Source organism: Paroedura picta, chromosome 8 (genome assembly GCF_049243985.1).
Source record: "Paroedura picta isolate Pp20150507F chromosome 8, Ppicta_v3.0, whole genome shotgun sequence".
NCBI classification, from domain to species: Eukaryota; Metazoa; Chordata; class Lepidosauria; order Squamata; family Gekkonidae; genus Paroedura; species Paroedura picta.
Genome location: NC_135376.1, coordinates 20,055,212 through 20,075,532, shown reverse-complemented (window position 1 = coordinate 20,075,532; position 20,321 = coordinate 20,055,212). Strand labels below are relative to the sequence as shown.

Here is a 20,321-nt window from a genome sequence, read left to right as displayed (position 1 = left end):
AAAACTCTTAAGGCAAAAAATTAGATTTTGTGACAACCATAACTTTTCATTATCCACACAGTCAAAAGCTTTGCTATTTTTTTATGAAACACAAGCCGGTTTTCTTCTGAAATTCTCTCATATGCTCTATTAATGTAAATAAGCAATATGATATCTCTTGTTTCTTCCTTTTCTGAATCCAGCTTGAACATCCAACATTTCTTGTACCTTATATGGTAATAACCTTTGTGGTAAGAGAAAATATTGCAATGGTATGATAGCTGCTGCAGTCCTTGATATCTCTTTTTTAAAACACTGAAATGCAAGGTTTCCAGTCTGTGGGCCATTGTTTTTCCATAATTGTTGGTATATTCTTGTTATTTTGATGGACTCCATTTCCATGGCTAGAAATCTCTCTCTTGATATCCCATCTATTTTTTTCTCTCAGTTGCTCTAAGTGCAGCTTAAGGTGGACTGTAAATAAATAAAATCTCCTGAAGAGGATTAGTGGGTTGCATCCAACCAACCATGAACAGCTCATGTTTGCAAAAGGGATCATTGTCACCTCCTTACTGCAGCTCCTTAAATTTATATCCTGCATTGGTGATGAAGATTGGGGGACACTAGAAATGACATTGTCTCTAGTGCTTGGGGATAACAGCAAGGATCTGGAATTGACAGAAATCGTCTTTCTCTGTTTTTGCTTGAATTCTTCTGTGACTGTAGCAAAAGTGAGTAAGTGGATTACTTCTAATTACCCTTCCTTTTACATCTTACTCTGTTCCTAAGAATGTTGCGTCTCCCACCCCCCCAACAACTGCAATAGGAAGGAGTAAATACCTTTCTGTAGAACCATTTGTTGTTGATTGGATCCAACCACATTCAGTAGTGTACTAGTTTTCTGTAGGATTCATTGAGATCAAATTCCATGGGGTCAAATTTGCTAATGAATCTCAATTCTTGGCTTCATATTGAGATATATTTTTAATGAGATATGGTGATTGTTAAGTTCTCCTAAACAATGTTCTGGGAGACTAAAGCATTCCCTACTGTCTGATATCAATATCCAATTTATGTCCATTTCTCTACTTGCATGAATGCAGTTTATCCCATGTAAATGACAGGAGAGAATTGTTAACAGATGATGGTGTACATCATATTAGAAGATGTATGGGCAAATGAGTCCTCAGTGGTTTGGCTGGTGATGCATTCTGTGACATTAGTGCCCAATAGGATGGCAGGGCTTGATGCTGCGGTTGTTTTTGTGTTTGTATCCCCATCAGGCTGTTGATTGTTGCTTGTGGATACTCTTTCAGAGTGGGATAGTTTCTGAAAACAATGGTCCTATCCGAGGTCTAGAAGGGAACCATAATCTTTTTCTATGGCCACTAGACCTTTTATGATGCTGTGTTAATATTTTCTGTGGAGCTAATCCTATAGTATGCAGTCATCTGATCTTGTCAGTCTTCTTTCATTTCCCCCCCACTCCTGAACTACCTGGCAGATAATGGTGTCTGCCACAAAATGGGGAAACTAAAGCAGTTCTATCATACTGCTTGGATGTAGATTGTGTAATATGCTGTTGTGGACAGGTAGTAGTGACTGTTTGGTTTCTGAAACAAGGTAGTTTTTAAAATCCTATTGTATAACGGCACAGTGGTGGATCTGGCTCACTTACTATGGAGGCACAGATCATGAGAGTAGCACGTCTGCCATTTTTCATCTCCGCCATGGAAGGCTACTCACACTCTACCTGTCCCTGGAATACCTGTCCACGGTGATCCATGCAATGGTCGCCTCCAGGATTGATTTTTGTAACTCGTTCTGCATGGGCCTACCCTTGTCCTTGACCCAGAAATTGCAGCTAGTACACAATGCAGTAGCTAGGATCCTTACTGGAACACCTTGTAGGGCCAATATTCAGCTGGTGCTGAGAAAACTGAATTGGCTGCCAGTTGCAGCCACGATCAAGTTCTAGGTTCTGGTTCTGACCTTTAAAGTCTTTTGCGGTCTGAACCCCATATAGCTGAGGGACCGCCTATTGCCTTATGCTCCCCGCAGGGCCTTGCATTCTGCGGGTACTAACCTGTTGGTGATTACTGGTCCTTGAGAGGTTTACCTGGCCTCGACCAGAGCTAGGGCCTTTTCGGTCCTGGACCCGACCTGGTGAAATGAGCTCCTGGAAGAGCTAAGAGCCCTGCAGGAACTTCCATGGTTCCGCAGGGCCTGTAAAACGGAGCTCTTCCACCATGTCTTTGGTAGTGCCAGGGTGTGGGAGATTGCAGGGGCCCCTTAACAGCACCCCTGGGGTTTGGGGTCCTGAGGCCCTGAGGGAGGGGCACTCATGGGAGAAGGTTTTTTATTTTTCTCATCACTGGAATAGGTTGGGGGTTCAGTTTTATGGGTTTCATACTTTTATGTATCAGGATTTTATTCTTGTAACCTTCTGCAAGTCAATTCTGAGAGTGACGGGTAAGAAACCTAATAAATAAATGTGGCAGAACATATTGATTTGGATCAGTCATAACATTGCCATTCATCTGAAGATATAAGCCCTCTCCAATTACTTTGGCTTTTAATTTTTTCCCCATTATGGCTTTTTAATCTATGAAATTCCAATTCCAAACGAGAGGACTGTACAGACACTAACTATGAGAGGGGAAGTGAGAGACAGCACAGTCTGGAAGTCCACATCATCAGCCCCATCACTACCACCTCTCTTCCTCAAGGAGGACCGGGAACTACTGTGATTGCTGTACCCCCTGCTGTTTGAGCCAGGTGAGTGTGAACGGGGAGGCACTTTCCCTTCCCTCACATCCAGGCCAGGTGTGTGGTGGCTGGGTGGGCAGGTAAAGACGAAAACTGGAGCTTCCACAGCCTCCTTTGCTGCCTGACTAGCCACCCCAAAGAGGAGGCGGATAGGTTGTTGTGGCACAGTGGAAGCTGGTAGGCAAAGCAGAAGCAGGTGGCGGACTGATGAGTAAGTAAAGATTTTGCTACTACCGGGATCCTCCCTCTTTTTTGAGTTTCTCATGGGTCCAATGAAATTAATAAAAAGCATTCCTGCAGTGCAGTCCTCAACAGATTTAGAAAAGTATAACTCTATTTAAGATTGCATTGCTAGCAGCCATAGTAACCTGCTTCTCAAAAGCAGTGTTGGTGTAAAGAGCTTCCCTAAACCTTTTACTGTGTTTACTGGAAAGGAAGATGGTCCTGAATGTAAGGTGAGCCTGTTAAAATGTTACACTCACAAATAATTTACTGGACATAACTGTAACTTTTCTGCAAATGTAAGATGACCGCCTCTCCCCATTTTTTCATGGCATACCTGTGAGAAAACTTGTAAAGTACAGTATATGTTCCAGTAAGGTCAGATAGGCCATATCTAAACTAAATGGGTTGATACTTCAGAGGTGACTGCATTTCCACCTGGCATCACCTAGTGGAAAATGGGTCACAAATATTTATATATAATTTTAATATTTATTTAACTTATTTTCAGCATCAAATTTTACATACTTTATTTTGTTTTTCTACAGTGCACAATGTATTCTGTGGCACAGGTTATAAATATCTATGCTTTTATAAGTCTATATTTATGTGCATATTGATTTTTCACTCTCCAGACTAGTATTTATGTGAGTATCTTATTTGAAGTTGGGTTCATAGATTCTTTTGTAAAGCATATACTGAAATATGGTCCTTTTTGTTTGTAAAAACATTTTTGAAGGAAAAATGATTGATTTTGTTTGCAATTACATTTTAAATTAATTAAAATCAATTATTGTGGACATATCTTAGTTTAAATAAAACACTTTCTGCAAAGAATAATACTTATCCTGTCAGAGGAAATACATGCAATCTTCTGATATTTCCTATTGGCTTCCCTTTAAACTGATGTTTGCATTTATGAAATGCGGTACAAATACTGCTAATGTGATTATGCTTTTTATTCCTTATTAGGGTTAATATTAGGCATAACAAAATGAAGAATGGTCATAATTTTGTTAAAATCAGGAGGTTGCCAAAAGAAGCACTGCAACTTAAATGCTCGAGATGAAAGGAGCTGTAAATTAAACATGATTACATTTCCGTCTTTGACCTTTTATATCCATGTTCACATGTTTGATTATATTTTAACAATATATCTGTGACACCAATATCTGTGGAGTAAAATTAGTTCAAACTTCATGTTATTGGTCTCAGAAAGAAAAAACATTGTCTGATAGTTCTTTGTGATAACCAGTTTAAGTTAGGCATAATTTGCCTTACATCATCTTGAATTTCCATCTGTGTTACACTGATGTTCTTAAGTATCCTTCATGTACATAATGCTCTGGGCTATTTTCACTTAGCACGTATGTAGGCTGTGACTATCTTAAACTGTAGATGACATGAATAACAATTGTTTGAAGATCTTACCCTCTATCTCCCTGGATAACCTACCGTCTGCAAAGGATAAATAAGTGGCAGATAGCTTTTGTCATCCCTTATCCGAGCTGTACACTTGTAAGGAAGAGCAGGGATAATCACCTAAATCTAATTATGGGTTAAAAGAGGCCATGACTGTGATGTGGCAGTGAGACACCTTACTGTATCAATCCTGTTTGCATTAGAAAAATAAGGTTGTCATATTGATTATTCAAATTAGCTTGTATTGGCCATGGCTCAGTGGCTTATATCGCAGCTGAAGCACTTGAAGAGCCCAGCTTTTCAGAGAAGACCTATGCCTATAGCATATATTATTTGGTATCGTGTTTGTTAATTTAGGGGTTTAAAGTGGAAGAGTTTAGTTCAGTCATCAAGGTTTTGTTGTCCCTTAGAAATCACTTGCGTGTAGTTCTTAAAACTTAAAAAAAAACACAGTTACCACCAAAGGAAGACCAAGGAAAAAATATTACCACTTAAGTTAATAGCTACGAAATAATTCTGCACTAACTGTACAGTTCTATGTTAACTCTTTCTGAAAAGGAATAAATAATATATTCTTATTTTATAAGCCACCTTGGATGGGGTCCCTGGAAAGGTGATATCAAATATATTCTAAATAAATCATATATAATTATGTTTTTATTTACAGCGCTTTGGGGAAGAAAGGAGCTCCATAGCATTGTGAGGGATGGAGTAACGTAGTGGTTATGAGATTGAATCAAAGTCTCTGGTTTGAATCTTGTCTTTGCTCTGAGCTAACTAGGTGGCCTTAGGCAAGCTATTGTCTCTTAGCTGTAGTCTGCAGCAAGATGATAAGAATATTGGCATCCCATACAGGGTTGTTGTATAAGAAGGTATAATTTATTTAGAAAATTTGTATGCCGCCTCTCCAGAACTGCTTGAGGTGACTCACTACAATAAAACAAATCAAGTCGACAGTCAAGACCATCATATCAACAAAAACATATTAAAAACACACTGATGAATTAAAATATGCCAAAAACAGCCAACAAAAGCAAGCCAAGGCATAAAAGCACATAAAACAGAGCTGTCTGAAATAATATTGATAAAACAGTCCTCAGGCTAAGAGCAGACCATAAAACCATCTAAAAAAGATGGAAGCCCTTCGTTAAAGCCTGGGAACAGAAAAATGGTTTGACCTGGTACTAAACCTGTCTGGTCACCCATCCTCTTCTTCTGTACAGGCTGGGAGAAACAGAAAGCAGGATATTTGAAATGGTTTGAACATGCAATTCATAAATGTTAAATGCACCTGTAAAACTGTAAGACAAGCAAAACCATTGCTGCATTTCATCCTAGAAACAGACAGTTCTGTTGTAGAGCTTCAGCGTTCTTTTCCTGTCCCCCTGTACTTGATCCCTGACTCCTGCACCATGTTAGGAGATCTATTGAGCCCCAGGTGACCTGCTTACAGCAGCTTAAGGGCCCTTGACTACTCCAAGGTGGTTTTCTGACCCTTTCTTTCTCACTGCTGAAATGAAGAGGCTTCTATGTGCCTAGCTTGCTTTTCTGACTTCTTTATGTTGATGATGTTCATAAAACTATACCAGCACTTTAAAAAGCATCCGACATGAAACTGCTGTGATCCTCCTCAGTAAGAGCTGCTGTGATCCTCCTCAGTAAGAATATTCAAGGCAGGTCCATATAATGACCCGTGTAGAGTGAGCATGAGGTTTTTGTGGCAGATCTTTTTCACAAGAGGCACTAAAAAGGTGTTTTGTAACATATTGTGTCTCAGTGATTACTTCACAGCAACTCTTTTTAAAAAGCTAATTGCCCCCTTAATGTCCCTACCATTTTCTAAAGCAGGAGACATTAAGCATGAATGTGGCAAATTTCCTTTTTTAAACTTGTCTGATATTTACAGGGATATGATAGCTTCTGTGCATCTACTGTCTTACATTATTTTATTTATTTTTAGGCTTATATACCACTCCTCCCAGCCAGCCGGTTCGGTGTGGTTCACAACAGATACAGTACAATTTAAAACTAGAACAAACTAATCCTACCCAACCCAATCCACCCCGCTCTGCAGTGGCTGGAAACTACCTCCCACTATAAGGTTGGGTGATTCAAGGGGAGGGGGATCTAATGATATTCCACCACCCAGTCTCAACCAAATGCCTGGTGGAAGAGCTTCATCTTGCAAGCCCTGCAGAACTGTGAGAGCTCCACTAGTGTCCTCAGCTCTTCTGGGAGCTCATTCTATCAGGTCGGGGCCAGGATCAAAAAGGCCCTGACCCTGATCAAGGCTCTCTTGGGCCAGGGACTACTAGCTTGCTTAAATTCACAGAGCGTAATGCCCTGCTGGAGGCATAAAGAGATAGGCAATCCCTTATTAAGTAAGGGCTTTTCTAGCTCACCTGTTCCCAAAGTTTCTAACCTGTGCTCTCTTCCTCGAGTGAGCTCTTTTAAAAGAAAAAGCACTAATTGTAGTATTATAAAGTGTACATAGGAGCAAGTGTCTGAACAAGTGCAGCGTGAGTCATTTTAGTGTCCTCAAACATCTATTTAAAAAAACCCTCTAAGGCTTCTTAGGGGAGAAAAACTAAGTTGATTCGGTGTTTCAAAAGATTACCTAAAATTGTCTACAAAGCTTTCTTCCAATGTGTGCTATGGTTTCTCTGGACTTATCTGCTGGCTAAGGCTCTGCTGTAGTGACCAGTGTTGCACCAGATCAGTGAGAACTGTTTATTGTGCTGAAAGAAGACAGGGTGAGTATGTACTTGCCAGATTATGTGCCATCTCCAGAAGCCTGGAATATCATCTGGGAATGTGTGTTCAGATATTTCTGGTCTGAATATGTATCTGAAAAAAAATCTTATTGACATCTTTTCGGTATATTTAAATATCCAGGTGATATTTGGGGTTCTTTAGAATACAAAAATATATAAGTGTACCCCAAAATATTTGGAGCTGGCATTTTAAGGATTCCATGCTAGTCCTTCAGTTTTACAAGTTGCTGGGCAGTGGGAGGGAAGGGGGAGAACAGTAGCTCTCCCAGGCAATGGAATCAGATGGAGGGGGCACTTCTGTGCTGACACAGATATGGAAGTCAGCCCTACAATGGCTAATCTCCTTTCTCCATGCTTGGGAATAGAGTATTGCTATCAGGGAGGAACAATCATGCCATTGTGAACTCCAGTGTGGGGTTCCATGAGGCTCAGTCCTTTCCCCAATTCTTTTAAGCATCTTTATTTGCCCTCTAGGCCAGCTTGTCCAGAGGTGTGAGCTGGGATGTCACCAGTATGTGGATAACACTCAGCTCTACCTGTTAATGAGTGACCAGCTGAATATTCCACCTGAGCCGTTGGCCAGGAGCTGTGGTGAATTTGTTCCAGCAAAGCTGCCTGAAGCTCAACCCCCTGATGACGGAGGTCCTGTTGCTATAGAGGAAGGATCAGGCGAGAAAGTGCGGCTCCCTATCGTTGACGGGGTGCACCTTCAGGCTGCACACACTGTCAAGAATTTGGCAGTGATCTTTGATGCCTCCCGATCTATGTAGGTGCAAGTCACCAGAGTAGCCTGCCAGGTGTTTTTCTACTTACGCCAGGTGAAACTATTAGTGTCCTAACTGTCCCCAGAACACCTAGTCACAGTGATCCGTGCAACAGTCACCTCCAGGTGATAACTGTAACTCATTCTATGCGGACCTTGCCTTATCCCCAACCTGGAAACTGCAGTTGGTTCAAAATGCAGCTGCCTGGGTCCTTAGGAGGACTTCATGGAGAGACCACATTCTACCTGTTCTCCAGCAGCTGCTTTGGCTGCCAATTGAATTCTGGATCAGGTATAAGATGACAGTTTTAATCTTTAAGGCCTTACACTATCTGGTACCTGTGTCCCTGAGAGACCACCTCTCTTGATACATTTGCTTGAAAAAGTCTCCTCCACCTCCCCACAAGGGAATAAAAGAACACAATTGTGGAATCTTTGGGTGGGACCCAAACCAGAATCCCAAACTGTAACTTCTGTACTCCTTAACACCTGTTGTAAATTGTGTGGGAAAGAAGCTAATGCTGAGGTGTGAAGTAGCAGTCATTCTAGGCCAACCTCTTTGTCCTTCTAAAGGCATTTATTTTTAGCACTGAAGATTGCTCAATAATTTGTGCAAAGCATGGTGTGTGTGTGTGTGTGTGTGTGTGTGTGTGTGTGTGTGTGTGTGTGTGTGTGTGAGTGAGGGCTGCATTGGGAAGTCCAAAGTGCCTGATAAAGCCATGGACCTTATGTTTGACAGCCCTGATAAGCCCAGATGAAAGGAAACTTTACACCATAAAAAGAATTGAAAGTGTTTGTTTCATCAGATGCTTTAAATACATTTGAAGGCACACTGAATGAGATTTGTATTTGTTGGCTTGTCTTGCCATGCTGAGGGGGATATTTCTAGGTCATATCCAAAGAGCTTAAAGGAAACAGATTGTAAGACTTTAACAAAACATACCAGAATTGATATACAGAATTGGTCTTGTACCTCTTAATCAACAGCTTCAGCAGCATTTACAATGAAGTAACTTGAGGCATGGACTGAGGGCTTGCCCATATCATTTGCACAAAAGGCTAAGGTGACCAGATTTTAACATTGGTAAAGCGGGACACCATTGACCGGGGGGATTCTTGATTAATAATCTGGTCTATATGGAGCAGCAAAAAGTTTCATAGAACGCATAGAACACAAAAATAGTATTGTAATATATATATTTTAATTTCAACATAAGTACAATTTGCCAAGTATCCCCAGATGTCCCTCCAAAAGTGGGACAATCTGGTCACTTTACAAAAGGCTGACCTGCAAACTTATTAACCACACAACTAGGAATGGACTCAAACTTTCATTATTCCCTGTGAGTATAATTGAAAATACAGGTCTCATTTGTGTATTCCAATTCATAAGGAGTCTTTTCAGACTACTGACTCATGTACATGGATAATGCTATCTCTTTCTGGCCTATAGGAACTGCTTCTGTGCAAGTTTCAACGAAGCAAAATCGGTAAAAGGATAGAAGGAAATTTTATTTTATTTTCTATCTCACATTCTGTCAAAGAGGCTGGAAGCAAGGACAGAAAGAAAGCCACAGACCCCATAGTTCTTTGTGTTTCATATAGCACATAGATGAGTTTTTGGGCTTCTTCTAAATATTGGATGCAGTCATGCATAGAGTGAGACCCATCATCATTGTGATGAGAAGGGCTTGCTTATGTACCATGAATCTTTGACAGAGTGAAAGCTTTTTGGAAACAAAATTGGATCAGTCTGAGTTATGAATTCAATGCTGTTCTTCTTCTTTTTTTTAACCATAGTTGGCACCTGGTTTGTCTTAACTGCAATATAAAATACTAAATTAGCATTATCCTGTATTCACTGAACTTTTGATTCTGTGTTTTGCCTCTGTTTTTTGGCACAAGTTTACTAAAGCAGGAATTATTGAATTTTTGCAAGTTAGACAGGCCTTGAAAAATTTTGTTTGAGTGCAGGAGCCAGCCCCAAAATTTAGGAGCTGGGTTCATTTTTCATTCTTCAGGATTTCATATAAATGGCCATATTCTCTAATGATTGCTACACCAAAACCTAACACCAAGCAGTTCAGTTTCTTATAACTTTATTAAAGTTCTGACATAAGTATTGTTGTAGTATATAAACATATACAGGAGTAACCTTGGTTGTCATCACCAGAACAAAAAAGCTAACCTCTAACTCTAACCTAATCTCTTCTGAATTTTTCTTAATTTTATTATTGCTTTCAGATCTCCATTTAATTTATTATTGTAGCCAGTATAGAACACAAGTGGTTAAGAAATGAATTCATCTACCACCATTGAATAGTTTACATACAAAAAAAATGACAAGAAATTCATGCTCATTTATTTTTATTTCATACAACCAAACATTCTGATGTGCAAGGGCACTACAGGGCATTACAGAATCTGCTGTTTTATTCTGAGTCTCTTTCCTAATAATCCCCGAAGTAGACTTTGCATGTGTCACTGCTGCTGTACCTCAGGTCAACATTTTCATTGAGGTAACCAATATAACCCCAAGGTCTCTTTCCCGGTGATTATACATCTCTTATCTTTTTGTCTCTGTTGGGTCCTTATTGCTTCTTGTGTTAGATTCAAGCAATGTATCCTTACAATCAAGCTATCTGATGCCATTCTCCCCCCCCCATTCCTATATTAGCTATTCTTTCTCTTGTAATTATTCTGCCATCTTTATTCACCCAGTTTTGTGATCTCTTTGTTGTTTTTCTACTTCTGCCTTCTGTGTTCTGCAACAGGTTTCTTTTCTGTGTCTGTCATACCAAACTACTGTGTCCAAATCCCATCTTTAAAACTTGCATTTTAGTATCATAATCACTATTTCATTTTGATCAGTTTGTACAGTAAGAATATATACTGTAGGAATAAATCTTTTTGTATGAGCAACTACTTGCACACAGAGTTTGGATGAATTTGAATTTCTGTTTTTTTTTGTTTGGTGGAGAGGGAACAAGACATGAGAAGCAAAATAACATGCTTTGGGCCGATCCTGCATTGAGCAGGGGGTTGGACTAGATGGCCTGTATGGCCCCTTCCAACTCTATGATTCTATGAACAAAAGAGAAGAATCTGTATAGAGGTAATAACTGAAGCTTGATTTTTTGGCATGTTTCATAGATTACCAACCTGATGCTAACAAAGTAAATTAAGTTCAGAGATTTTTCCAATTTGGAAGGCTTTGAAATCTTCATAAGTATTACATTGCTGTGTAATGTATAAGCTACTGCCAGTCTCTTTGTAGTTGATAGTGATGATTTATTGACTAGTAGTAGAGCCCATTGCGTGCTGTAGTGCAACAGGGACTAGCTCATGGTTTGGTGTGGGTTTAGTGCCTCACGTGGAAGCTGGCAACCCTAAGTGGTGGTATCTCTGTGAATAACAGTCCTGACCCAAATCAGGTTCATGCATATCTAGGAAATGTGGAATTCCATAATGTGAACCTATACCTATCAAGCAGCCTTACCTCCTTTCTGCAATGTTTTCTTGACCTGAAATAGGCTATAGGGGTGCTGTGTGGCTGTTTGGGTAGCTGCGGAGGTATTATATCCTTTGAGGCCCCACTTTCAAAGGAATATTTCCAGCCCAAGGAATATTTCCAGCCCAGGGGCATTAGGAATACCTAATTCCCCCTAAAATCCCCCCTAAAATCTCAGTGGCTACTTTCTTGTAAGGCTAAATCCACTTGAAATCCTGAGCCACTTATGCCTTTGATTTTGTAGGACCTTCCTGGTAAATACTGATTGAACAAAGTCACTTCATTTCCTATGTTTCTCCAGCCAGTTACTTGTTCACCATTTACAGTTACAGGCTCTAAATAGTCCTTATTTAGATTTTGCTGCACTTTCCAGACTTGCAGGACCCTTGCTGGTCTGTCTCTTTGTGCCCCATAATACAAAGAGCTGCTGGTAAGGGCTGGCCAGAGCCCATAGAGCAGGAGGGACACACTCTCATTGCTCCACCTCAACCTCAACCTGCAAGCCTCTACCCATCTTCTTTACTATTGTTGCTCATCTCTAGACTATAAATATCAGCTCTGCAGGCACAAATGACTACTCTAGAGGGTGGTACTGTTTTAAGGCTCCACCTCCAAACATCAAGGAATATTTCCAACCCAGGGGTAGCCAACCTCCAGCCTGGAGAGATCCTGAAATTACAGCTCATTGCCAGAGTATAAAGATAAGCTCCCCAGGCAGATACAGTTGCTTTGGAGGGTGGATATGGTTGTTGTGCAGAAGAAACATTTGAGGCCTCCCACATAAGTAGCTGTGGAGATGAAACATTTGAGGCCTACTACACAGGTTATTGCATAGATGATACAGGAGGCAAAAGAACCCCTACAACAGCATCCAGTTTTATCTGCACAACAACCCTGCATGCTAGGCCTCACATGTTCAGAGAGTGGCAGAGAAAAGACACGCATGGCTTGGCTGCATCTTCCCTCCAGCAGCAAGGCCAGCCACAGCAGTATTTTAAGTGAGAAAGGCCCTTTCTATGGCCTCCCTGTCAGTCAACTATTAGGCAGAAGGAGGAAGCTTTTCCCTTTCAAAAGGAATGCCCATGTACATCCACAGACTCCCCTGCGTTGCTCTCAGAAACGTGTGCCTTGCTTTACTCAGTGGCTGCCAGAGGTTTCCTTCATAGCAGGCCTAAACGGAAGAGGGGTGCAGAATTCTGAGCATGAGCAGCAATTGGCTCTTGGGGGGGGGGATTCTACCAATAGGAGGCTTTGGAACCTTCAGCATGTCAGAAGTATTCAACACTTCTTATTATATTACATTTTAAAATATTTTATTCATACTATTACTATATCAGTGAAACTTCATAGTCATTACCAATCTGTTTTTCAAAGGAAAAATATATTTTCAGATATTTTATGAATATCACATTCATTAAATGTGAGTCCAAAGGCACCTTTAAAACCCACAAAGTTTTAATCAAGATGTGAGCTTTTGTGTGAATGGATGCTTTTTTCGGGGGGGGGGGGGGGTTATGCTGCCAATCTTGGTTTATGTTGCTTATTTTAATGTCCTGTTGACATTGTTATAGGACTAGGGTTTTCATATGTTTTATAGGGATTTTTATACTGGAATTGTATTGTAACCTTAGTACAGATATATGAGACAACTTAATAAAGAATAATGGGTTTTCTACAACATTCTGTCTAATACTTTTTTAGGGAGCCAAATGTTTTTAAAACAACAGACAGCTTATATAATAAACACACCATCTTTCCTCAAATTTTGAGATTGATTTGTTTCTCATATGTTAGTTTCGCACTTACTGCATCATCAGGAAGTTTATTTTCCCATTCTTATAAGGTTGGACAGATGTCTGATTTATATTTTTCCGAGTAGATGACTATAGCTACTGTCACCATATATTCAAATTACTTTCAGTAATTTATTCCTAATATTTTTCGTTTACCATGTATTTCTTTCCTTATTATTATTTTTCTTTGGCTTTTTTACAAGTCCACCACATATGGTAAAAGGTTCTGTTACATTTCCAACATTTTCCTTTATAGTTTTTTTTTTAATAAGCAGTTTTAAAATTGTATATAAATGTATTTTTAAAATTATAATGCAGAAGCAGAAAGAGAACAAGTTTTGAAAATAAATATATAAGAAAGTGAATTTTGCATTTATTGTGAGATATATAATAGACTTTATTTGAAACTTTGGTATATTACAAGCTATGGCTAGTGTGTAGAAATGACAAGTATGTAACATAACAATATGTAGTAATTAAATTAATGATTGATGCAAAATAACATGATTTTTGAAATTTAAAGCATTTGAAATAAGGATTATTATATTTTGTAGAAAATATCTTAAAATTATAATGAAGGGATGGTGGGGAGAAATATTTTTCTATTTCTTTTACATGATGTATCTTTGATATATGTATATATTTTGTTAAATTCTGATCTTTTTGTATCTCTTTTACATCACTTCTTGTTTTTAAAAATAAATAAATATATAAAAATGAAAAAATAGACTGAGGACCTGAAGGAATAGAGGAAATGAATGGACACCAATGTGTCCAAATATCTCATTTTGCCTAAAAGCAAGTGCCGGCAGATAAATGCCCATAAAGGGATTTTTTTTCTTAAGCCCCGTGGATTTTTTTTTTTGCAACTTTTTGTGTGAGTTAGAAATGAAAACCATTCATCTAGTGCCCCAAAGAACGGCCTTATTGAATGGAATAACAGTGTAATGTACCATTGAAGGCAGGATTGAAAGTGATTATCTTGTTAACTCTTGACAGCTACCGCCAGCTTGAAATAGAACTGGCAGGCTTGATTTGCAAATGAATTACAGCTTTTTCATTTTGTGCCAGGATCATCTTTTTATATTCTGATATGACAGATGCTATGTTCCCTGCTTTTGTTTCTCTTCAGTTTTATACTTGCAAATAAAAAACAAAAGATTATGATAGTCATTATATTTGCATCTTTTCTCTAGGAGTTTAGTCTTTGTGGAGAAGTTTTTAATCTTATATTTTTCAAGCATTTGTTTAAGAATATTATTGTTACTACCAGAATGAGATTCCATTAACTTAAAGTACAGTAGTAATTAAATAAGTATAATATAGTTTATAAGCTTTCTGAAAATAGGAAATCAATTAGCCTTTTACACTTAAAATGTCAGCTTTAAATGTAATCCACTGATGGTAGCATTTTACTACTTGTATCTGTTGGTAACCAAACAAATGCAATGTGTTTTTTAATTTAAATTTTGGGTTTTGGAAATGCTTATGACAATACCAAATCTATATTTTTCCTTTAGTCTCCTAATATTCCTTAGCCTATGCACACTGATAGTAAGGTGTCTGACAAAATAAATTGCCAGACATTTTATATGTATCTCAATCTTTAACATACTGTACTAATCCACAGAGTTTTATTAATATAAATATAGTGAAAATTTAAGCCAATATTTTAGGGTTCGGAATCGACTGTTTCTATAACCAGTTTCCCATGAATATTTTGGCATGTTTGCTTAATGACTCTGAAACAGATTTTGTAAATTTATGTGCTGACTATATTTCTTTCCTCCATTAATTTTCATTCACCTTCTATCAGTATTATGACTTCTGTCTCTGAGCAGAGAATAAATGAATGAGCTTTTTTTTGGGGGGGGAGTTGTGCCTGGGAGAGAGAAAGTCCTGATACTTTTAATGATACTTTAAAATGAAGTTGGAAAATGTGAATTGGAAAGTGGTACCATGTATCCTGGTGGAAATCAGTAAGAACTGCAAGTTTACTCCCTTTTCACAGTTAACTTTAGTATCAGTAGGGAAATGGTTGGCAAGAATTCCGGCATCAAGTTTTAATATTTAGGGGTTGAGCTTGGAGAAACTGCAATACTGCTGTAGAAGCTAATTGGACTCCAGCAATATCTACTGTCAATTGTAATCTAAGATACAAAAAATAGAATGAATTAAATAAAAATCTTGGGTCTTGTGGTAGGTAGAAACTTGAGTGTGCTGTAAGGTCTGCTGTTAGATTTCACAATCTTAGATTGTGAAAACTTGACGGTTTTGCCCATACTGGACTTTGAATATCATCATCTATTGCTTTGGTGTTGACAGATATTGGTACCAGTTAGTGTTTTCAGAATTTATTTAACTGAAATGTAATTGGCATCAGGACCAAAATTCTTTCAATGTGATGTCTACATACTGCTTAGTTCTTAAATGTGCAGTCCCCCAAATGGCATGGGGTAGCATCCTGACACAACTACATATACCTTGCCCTGTCAATTCTATAGTTTCTGCCTTCATCTTGAATAAATGCCTGAACCATCTGTATTAGAGTATTTTGGATTCTTTTGGTGAGTTCCTCTGCATATGGAGAGTCAGACAAGGAATTTAGGTCCTGCATGCTCCAGGACAAGAGTAACATCAGGCATAGTCATGGGCTATTTGTCCCAGTTTGTCTTTGCTTTGGTGAATTATATTCCAGTGACTGAAGTTAAGTATTTAAAATCCCTCACAACCTCAAATATAGTCTTAGAATCATAGAATAATAGAGTTGGAAAGGACCTCATGGGTCATAGTCCAACCCCCTGCACTATGTAGGACACTCACAACCCTCATCGCTCATCCACTGTAACCTGTCCACCCCCTTAAGCTTTCACAGAATCAATCTCTCCGTCAGATGGCTATCCAGCCTCTGTTTAAAAATTTCCAAAGATGGAGAACCCACCACCTCCCGAGGAAGCCTGTTCCACTGAGAAACCGCTCTAACTGTCTTCCAGCATTGCTTGCAAATTATTTGGAATGATGATCATGTTCATGTTATGATTGCCCCCATGTTCTTAGCACAAAATGTGAGGGAGGGAGGTTATATTTAACTGTAATAGCACCTCTTCAACATTTCAGGCAGAAGTTCTGTTTAGCAAAAACTCTGTTTAAGAGGATACCTTTATAATCTGCACAGCCAATCAGAAACCCTGCTGTACAAAACTCCACCTAACCCTGCCCACTTTCTAAAAGTACTTGGTAGATGCCATGAAAGTTCTTGGTGGGTGCCATGTTGCCCACAAGCATCTTTTGGGGGAGCCCTGCTCTAGGAAGACTTGGTAGAAACACATATGCTCTGAGCAGATGCATTTCCAGCTCAGTTTTTGACTGCATTGTGGAAACATTGCAGAGAGCTGCTCTTACAAGCCAGGCCACTTCTTCTAACAAATGTTACCGTTTCTCACCAGATCTGTTTTTACTAAGGTAATGTTCCTCATTGCTTTTAATTTTGTCTTGCCCTTTAGGCAATTCATTTCCTTTTCTTCTGTCAGGGTATAGCAAAAGGTGAGTTTTTTTTTTCTCACATCCCTTCCCTCACCACATTTGTCTTATTTTTTTGGCACAGAAGTATACTTTTAAGCTCTGTGTTTCTTGCCGGGAGTCACTATAGGGAGTCACCCAAAGTGGTCACTGTGTCTAGGCAAGTAGCATTGGGTCACTTCCTGCTGTTGCTGTCTAAAATTTGCTAAACAAGACTATAAGAATTGTCTCTCTTGTTAAGAGTTCTCTCTTGACTTCTATGGATACTCCATTTCTGCTTCTAATTTGAAGTCAACTCAGCAGGCATGTTCATTTCTGACTTTAGATATGGCACTGGCACCAAATACCACTAAGGAGCATGCCTTGAAGTCCTTTTCTAAGTCAAATTCCCAGTCCATTGAACGAAAGTAGTAAAAGGATACGGGCCATAAGAGCACAGCCTATATAGTGGTTCTAACACTACCCTGTTTGACTGGCTAAACTTTTGAAAAAGAGCTGGGTTTTTTTATACCTCAATTTTCCCTACCTGAGGAGTCCCAAAGCGGCCCAACACCTTTCCCTGCCTCTTCCCACAACAAATACCCTGTGGGATAGGTGGGGCTGAGAGAATTCTAACAGAACTGCTCTAAGAGAATTGTGACTAGCCCACAGTCACCTAGCTCACTGCATGTGGAGGAATGGGGAATCAAATCCAGTTCTACAGATTAGAGTCTGTTGCTCTTAACCACTATACCTTGCTGTTCTGAAATCAGAGGTCCTGATAATTGTGTTTCTGAGGACCAAACAGAGGAAATTTCTGTGGGAATTGTCTGCTCTTTCCCATCTGCAAGAGAGCTCTCCAGAGGTCATTCTTTTTATAACTCTCTTCCTTGATCATGAGTCTGTGTCCACTATGGTCCTGTTTGATCTAGTGAGTTTTCATTAAGGCTGACATTTAGGCCCCCTATAAATACCCCCCTCTCCAAGAGAACTGGAAGTCATTTTCAAGGATTTGTCACCATGTCCTCAATCCCATAGACTTTGGGACCTCTATCATTGGGATCTTCTCTCTGTCTACTGCTCATATGACTTTTTGTCCTTCACTGCTATATCTCAGAGAGAAGTATGTGCACTTCCAAGAATCCACCACGAGGCTTCTTGGTGATTCTGTCATCACCACGACATAGGCTGCCAATATGCCTTGATACCAAAACTTACTTCACGACTCAAATTTTCTTAACTGCTTAGGGCATGAGAAGCTCCTTCTATTCAGCACCATTTTCAGTGGCTATCTCAAAACTGAATACCTTCCAGGATACCAGGATACCTCAGCCTCTATTAACCTCACCATTTCAAGTTTAGATGGCTTAACTAACACTTCATTTTCAGTGGAATATCATCATCTGGCAACAACATTCATGCCTAAGCAATGATCCTGAAACTGAACACTGTGGCAATTCCCCCCCCCCCAATTCAGGCATGATTGGCTACGGCATTGGTCTCCTCTCCAATCCCCCTCATCTTAGAATCAGAGTTGAAAGGGGCCATACAGGCATCTAGTCCAACCCTCTGCACAGTTCAAGATCAGTCTAAAGTATTCATGAAAAGTATCTGTCCAGCCGCTGCCTGAAGACTGCCAGTGAGGGGGAGTTCACCACTTCCTTAGGCAACTGATTCCACTACTGAAATACTCTGTGAAAGTTTTTTCCCCTGATATCAAAGCCTGAAACATTATTTCAGGGGTCCTCCATGATCAAAGGGTTGAAAAAGGCTGCACTAAGCAATAGTCCAGTGCAACCCATTACTCAGCAGGCTGTGGAGCAAAATCACTGGCTAACTCTGTATTATTACCTGCCAAATGGAAATATTTTATTTATTTATTTATTTATTTATTTATTTATTTATTTATTTATTTATTTATTTATTTATTTATTTATTTATTTATTTATTTCCCGTCACTCCCTGTAGGCTCATGCCGGGTGGAAACAGGTATTCATAAAGAGAAATCAAGTATCTTTTCCATGAAACAGATATACCTGGAGAATTAGTTTCTATGAAATAATGCCTGTCCTGCCATTAATATTATTTTGGTTCATATAATTTGAAGGTTTGAGATGCCACTAATTAGCAATCATAGTTCATCAATAATGAATATGGCTTTTCTGTACTAAAATTATCCAAATACAGAAACACAGAATAGAGCATTAATTAATATTTATGTGCAAAATTTTATATTTGTAGTCTGCCATTTGTTAATTGTAATTTATGGCATCTGTAAGTTTTTAATTGTATAAATGGTAATGACTGGGGAAGGCACTGGCAAACCACCCCGTATTGAGTCTGCCATGAAAACGCTAGAGGGCGTCACCCCAAGGGTCAGACATGACACGGTGCTTGCACAGGGGATACCTTTACCTTTACTAATTGTAATAAACCAGGATATAGTTCTCATAAGCAAGTTTAATGTCTGAGAGTTTTGTATGTATATACATTCATGCATGTTATATGGATACTCGTGGTGTCAAATTGATGTTTCTATAAACGTTAATTAATTTTATTAATGCTTCTTCATACAAGCTTGCGCTATTTGTGGAGTTCTAGTTTTGTTAAGTCCAGCAATTAACTATGATGCTGTGATGCTGAACAATGTAATTATTAGCCAGTAAAATTATTGTCTGTTACAGATCTTTATAGACTTCATCCAAGATGGAATGAGTATAATGCTTGTTTGTTTACTCTACCTATGGATTTGTGTGATGAAGACATAAGACATAAGAAAAACATGAGCACAAAATAGCATAGAGAAGTAAATTATACCTCTTTTAAGTATCAAAATATATTAAGGCAGCAATCTGCCTCCCAGCACTCAATCAATGGAATGCTTCCATGCATTTCAATTGCACTTTAGTTGCTAATTGTTTGAGAGACTAGTAATTGTTGTAGGGGCATAATATTGTATAAAAACACTGAGTTTAAAAAATTTGCAAGATACATGTTGATGATTATTTAAATTAGTGTTGGCATTTTTTTCTTCTGCTGTCATGTTTTAAAGCAATTATCTGTGAATGGTTACAAATATATTGTTCTGGCTCAGAGTGAATTTTAATCAGTTTTAACACTTTCTGGTATTAAGAAGGATAAGTCTTACTATATACTGCACAATCAAAAGCTGTTTATACAGTTGTGACAATAGTGGCTGATATTTTAATTATATACTAGTATAAGATAACTGCATGAATTGTGTAATTAGCTCAACATAGGGATCCAAATGTTGTTTAAGCCATGCCTTGACAGATCCTAGGTGCCTGTTAAGGGCCCATTATGCACGGCCGCCGAAACGGCGATTTCGGGTCACATGGAAAACGCGGAGGGGGAAGACGCGACGCACACCGGTTATGCACGGGGCGGGGCGCGGCGGCGGCAAAACCCAGAGTAACCGATTATGCACGCAGCGCTTCCCGCGCCGCCTCTGGTTGTGCCCCGGTCACCCGGAAGCTGCGCTTTCTTCTGCGTTTCGCTAATGCGGCTTTTTCGGTGGCATGCACTGAAGCTGTGGCCGGTTGCAGCCGGCACCATGCGTTATTGGTGAT

At 39.2% G+C, this 20,321-nt stretch overlaps 1 protein-coding gene across 2 annotated transcripts in view; it reads left to right on the top strand.

Annotated features, from left to right (window-relative positions):
- RSRC1 (arginine and serine rich coiled-coil 1) overlaps positions 1-20,321 on the top strand; it is a 201,656-nt gene that overhangs the window by 62,577 nt on the left and 118,758 nt on the right. The window lies entirely within an intron of this gene.